The 5877-nt window shown below is 33.7% G+C and overlaps 1 long non-coding RNA gene across 2 annotated transcripts; it reads left to right on the forward strand.

Moving 5' to 3' along the window:
* The first annotated feature begins 942 nt into the window (after positions 1 to 942).
* On the forward strand, positions 943 to 3071 carry LOC127149801 (uncharacterized). 2 transcript variants are annotated; one of them, XR_007821510.1, is made up of 4 exons: positions 943 to 1339; positions 1446 to 1716; positions 1961 to 2010; positions 2815 to 3071. It is a non-coding gene; the product is annotated as an uncharacterized LOC127149801 (long non-coding RNA). The 2 variants fall into 2 exon arrangements; XR_007821509.1 differs by having other exon boundaries at positions 1961 to 3071.
* The last annotated feature ends 2806 nt before the right edge of the window (positions 3072 to 5877 follow it).

Consider the following 5877-nt stretch of genomic DNA (forward strand, 5'->3'; position numbering starts at 1 on the left):
TATTTTGATGATGCTACTCGAGATTGTGCCTCTCGGATTGTAAGTATACTTATGATTACAATATATAATCTTTTGTTAACCTAACTGATGATGAATTGTTTTATACTTGTATTGTTTTATAGGATGAATTAGTTGCAACAAATAAAAATGAGGACATCTTGACTGACGCATTGGGTTCCAAGGAGCACGGTGGACGTGTAAGAGGCGTGGGTGCTTTCGTCTCTCAATCACAATATTTCAACACAGTAAAAGGGAAGGAGAAAATGTGTCATAAAGAAGAGGATGACTCGATATGCAAAAGTGACAAGAAGAGAAGTAATCACTCGAGGTCATCCATTGGAAGTATTAATATAGATCTTGATGCCGATAAGGACACACCTACCAACAAAGGAGTGGAGGTAATTGACTTTGTTGTCACTTTTAGTTTTTTAACTATATAGGATCAATTGTTCTTAACTATGCTTTTAATATTCGTAAAGGGAACACCATGCCAATTGTCTATAGGATCCATTAATAATATTGTTGCAGTAGCCACGATAGTTGAGGATAACATTGGATGTCCCAATGTTAAAGTTCTAGTAGACGTGGTTACGGGAGAAAATTTGACTATACCCAATCCAGTGAAGGGAAAGATAGAGACTTTAAATCAAGCATTGGGTAACATTATAGAATGGCCTCGTCGGCTTGTTTCTACGATCAATGACAAACAAGTGTGTATCTTTTTTTACTATTTAAGTTTTGATTTTATTGTATATGTATTTTGAATTTAGAACCTTGGTTGTGATAGGAGCATTCAACTAGGAAGGATGTCGTATACCCTTCAAATTATACTGACGTTAACGGGATTATTAAGCTTTTAAATAGACATGCCATGAACAACATGGAGGATGTATGTAAACCCGATATTTTCTTGGTTTAATTTCTTTAAATCTGGAAAAAAAAAAGAAAAAAAATGGAAATTAAGTGTAAATATAAATATATATATTTATATATTAAATAGTTTTATTAAATTAATTAAAGAAAAGAAAGAAAAGAAAGGACAAAAAGAAGAAAAGGAGAAGAAAATTTCATTTTCTCTTTTCTTCTTCTTCTTCTCTTCCCTTCACCGCCAAGTTTGAAGACATCCAAGTTCCCTTTATTTTTTTGTTCTTTTTCCTTCTTCAATTTGCAGAGAACTTCTAAGAGAGAGTTTGGAAGAAGAAGAGAAATTTTACTAGAATTTTTTAGGTTGAAGAAGAGGAGGAGAACTCAAGCAAAGTGTATCAATGGCTGAATTTTAGTTCATTCTGCACATCACTGGTTTTTAATTCGGTTTGAACTCTTCAAAAGGAATTAAGAGGTGAGATTTACATTTACTGAATGTTAACTCATTTTTAAACAAACTTTATGAAGAACGTGGGAGCAAATTCGGATTTTCATTTGGTGCTTTTTGATGAAGAAAACAGGGCAGTTGGTTTTCACTCGAAATCAGGAGGTCTCTGGTTTTTCTTGTATTTCAGAGTGTATCGGTGGAGTTAGAATTTCTATTTGATATGGTTGGAAAGCTTATTCAATTTACTACAACTTTCATGAAGAAATTGTAAACCAAAAACGAATAAAAATTGGTTAAATTGTAGAAACAAGTTAAAGAGGTCGTGTGCGCGCGATTCTAGAAGTGGTTCTGTTTTTAGGGTTATATGTGTTTATGCACGGGGAATCAGATTTATATGTCTTCAGGTAAGTTTTAGAGGATCTCAAAATGAAGAGTTTGATATAAAGAACACTCATTTTGGTTTAGTATTGAGAAAGTTATAGTTCTTTGAAGTTTATGTTAGAAATCTGGAAATTTTAGAGAATTGTTGAAATAGGATTTTATTTCTTAAGCTTTGTTTTCGAGCGTCATCTTTGGTGCGACATGTTATGTATATCTTTAGGAAACCAGAATTTTTAAGGTTTTAATACTCGGTTGGGTTGTTGGCAGGCCGAGAAGAATTAAACCGAGCTTATAGACCAAGGATCTAGCCCAAGACTGTGAGTGATAAAACCAACTTTGAAATATTTTCCATAATTGTTATTATGATTGAATGCGATAAATGTTTATTTACGAAGCCATGAAAGGTATTTGAATTTCATGACTATTTTCAAGTATACATTTGGAGACTAGATTTCTTAAAGAAATTTATGCTAGCACGTAGATATTAAATGTTTGGAAAGTATTTAAACCACAATATTTTAAGCAAAGCATGAATTAGTATGAAGTTTTGTTTTAAGAACTACAATTTTCCACGAAAGAGCTGAGTAAAGTTCTAGCTTTGTGTAAAATTTATAAGCAGGCATGTTTTAATATTTTATGATGATTTATGAAATTTTCATTAACTACATGACTGAGATCTTGAGCCTGAGGCTAGAGATTACCGTGTGCACACTGGTTAGATTTCGTTGTTGACGTTGAGTGTACTCCGTAACAACGATGCTGTCGTGAGTGCTGGGCGGGCCCCACTACGACAAAGACGATGGGAGTGCTGGGCGGGCCCCACTACATCGTAGTGCTTGTAAACGTTGTTGTACTAGGTGTACCCTACACAACGTAGATTCGTCATGTTAGTTAAAATGCTTCGATATACTTGATATGCCTTGCTAGATTTCAATGATGAACATGCTGAGTATTTAAGGAAGCTATTCTTACTATTACACATTTACATTTACGACTTGTATAAACAGATTTATATGTGTAAAGTTTTCACGTGCTCTTATCTTTAAATTCATAGTTTTAAACTGAGTCACTCACTGAGCTCCATAGCTCACCCTTTCCAAAATGTTTTACCCATTTTCCAGGTAGAGATCGACTTCCCGGTGCCTGATAGACTGCCTTAGTCTGTGGAAGCTTCATTATCGATTGCCAGTACGTGTTTTGAGTTGGGCATAAAGTCTGTTGTGTTGTGATGTATTCACACCCTTGTATGTTATAGATACTCCACAGTTTGTATAAGCTTTAGGAGCTGTAGTTGTGTAAATTTTGTTGGTTATATTTTGATTAAGGTGTCTTTAGGTTTACTCGTGAAATTGGTAAATTTTGAGGTACACTTCATGTATGTGTTTGACTAGCCTAGGATCTAATGTGTTTTGTGGCATGTACAATAGTTTATATACTAGATTGGCAAGTTCATCACATGAAAGTTTTAAGCAGAGTCGACAGATACAGGTACAGAATAACGTTGTACGTCGGCTTCACGCCATCTTTCGGTCTAAGGTAGCAGGTAGTCCGGGAGGGGGTGTGACAATGTAGACATGATTCGCATCCCAATGAACGAGCTAATATTTGGAAGTGACAAATTTGTTTATTTAGCTCGTGAAGATTTGTTGCATTACTGCGGCATGGTTGAAATCGGCTATATGTGTATACTAGCGTATATTACGTAAGTAGACAACTTATACTCATCTTTATCTCCAATACCACTTTTGTAGTTAGTTTGTTGATATTTTAACTATGGTTGCTTTTACTTAGATGTCTTTGGGATAAATGTGACTGTGCAAAGAATTTTTTTGTCATTGACCAATCAAAAATATCGTCACATATCAAAGATCGTGATCTTCGATCCAGAAATTTAGCCAACCAGCTAGAAGCAGTTAACTTGGAACAGAAAGTGCTAATTCCATATAATACCGGGTAAATAAAGAAGAGAAACACATTAATATATTTCCATTGAGCTTAAATGTGTACTCACATTGAAGATGTTGTTTATTGTAGTTTTCATTGGATGTTGCATGTTATCGATCTTCGTGAAAATTGCGTTTATGTTTTGGACTCTATTCGGAGTAAAGTCAATGAAGACATTCATGGAATCATAAATGTGTAAGTGTATTTACTTTATTACTTCTTATTTAACTTTCTTGTCTTCTAATGTTTCAAAATATTTAGAGGGTTGAAGACATGGCAAGCGAAACACGATCTACAACGCTATCGATCAACTCCAAAATGGAGACCTGTAAAGGTAATTTGCATTTACAGGTAATTATTTTTTATGAAACATAAGATTAATTTGTATTCAATTGATATACATGCAGTGCCCTCGTCAATTGGATTCTGTAGGGTGCGGGTACTACGTGCAAAAGTACATACATGAAATAGTGCATAATTCTAGTACTTCTATTACTAACCTTGTAAGTTTCTACTTTAACTTTTTACATATTACAATTAATGATCCAAACTCATACTTTCCATATCTTTCTCTTTGTGTGTAGTTCAATACCAAAAATGCATATAGGCAAGAGGAGATTGATGAGATTCGAACTGAATGGGCAGCTTTTGTTAGCAGATTTGTGTAAGTAGTTGCTTTTTGTAGTTAGGTTAGTAGTTGATTTTTGTAGTTAGGTTAGTAGTTGATTTTTGTAGTTAGGTTAGTAGTTGGTAGAGTTAAGTTTTTGTAGGGACGGGCAGTCCTATAGTTTTTTGAAGGGCAGGTGGTCCCGTACTAATTGTTGTTTTGTTAGATAGTTTGTACCTATACTTTAGTTAGTGAAGGAACTTTCTATTGTGTTTATAAATCACGATCTTATATATTATCTTTATATTTTTGAGTTTTCACTGACAGTTGTTGGTTGTTTATTTAAATATGTGATTAGGAGTTGGATGATTTTATTTGTTGTAATACTATGTAGAAGGGTGGAAAGGTGTGCTGATATTTTAGGTGTTGGATGATCGTATTTGCTGTAGTACTATATGGAAGTGTGGAAAAGTGTGCTTGTATTTTAGTGTTGGATCTTATGCATTGTAGGTGTTTACTATTGGTTTGCCATGGATGGTAGGATGTGTTGTTTGATATGTGTGATTATATATAAGTGTATATATTGGAGGATTTGGAGTAGTTGGACTTATAGTGTTGAATATAGTTGTGTTTATTGATATGTGATTATATGTAAGTGTTGGATGATGTGTATTTGTTGTAGTTCTATATAGAAGTGTGGAAAAGTGTGCTTGTATTTTAGTGTTGGATCTTATGCATTGTAGGTGTTTACTATTGGTTTGCCATGGATGGTAGGATGTGTTGTTTGATATGTGTGATTATATATAAGTGTATATATTGGAGGATTTGGAGTAGTTGGACTTATAGTGTTGAATATAGTTGTGTTTATTGATATGTGATTATATGTAAGTGTTAGATGATGTGTATTTGTTGTAGTTCTATATGGAAGTGTATGCTGGAATTTTAGGTATTATCGTGTGCATTGCAGGTGAATTAGGTATTATTGTGTGCATTGAGTAGTAGGCATTATAGCTAGTGTGCAAGCCATTTTTTTATTTTTTACAATATACGATGACGAACATTTCCGGACGTAATTCGACTCAAATAATATCGGTTTTTCCGTCATAAAAACTATTATAAATACGACAAGAAATGAATCTTTAAAAACGACATTAAATGTGTCTTTAATGTCGGTTTAAAAAACGACATTAAATGTGTCTTTAATGTCGGTGGAAAAACGACATTAAATGTGTCTTTAATGTCGGTGGAAAAACGACATTAAAGATGTGCACTAAGCGACATTAATGTCGGTTTAAAAACGACATTAAAGACAGCTTTAATGTCGGTTATAAACCGACATTAAAGATGAACCGACATTAAAGACCTTCAACAACACCTTCAAAGATGTCGGTTTATAACCGACATTAAAGGTCTTTAATGTCGGTTTATAACCGACATTAAAGACATTTTTAATGTCGGTTATAAACCGACATTAAAGCCCAACCGACATTAAAGGCCTTTAATAACGCTTACAAAGATGTCGGTCGCCAAGTGACATTAAAGGCCTTTAATGTCGGTTTTAAACAGACATTAAAGTCCAAATTTCTTGTAGTGATTTTATTTTGTATATGTACAAGTAAAAGATTTCATTTTT

The sequence above is a fragment of the Cucumis melo genome, chromosome 1 (genome assembly GCF_025177605.1).
Source record: "Cucumis melo cultivar AY chromosome 1, USDA_Cmelo_AY_1.0, whole genome shotgun sequence".
NCBI lineage: Eukaryota > Viridiplantae > Streptophyta > Magnoliopsida > Cucurbitales > Cucurbitaceae > Cucumis > Cucumis melo.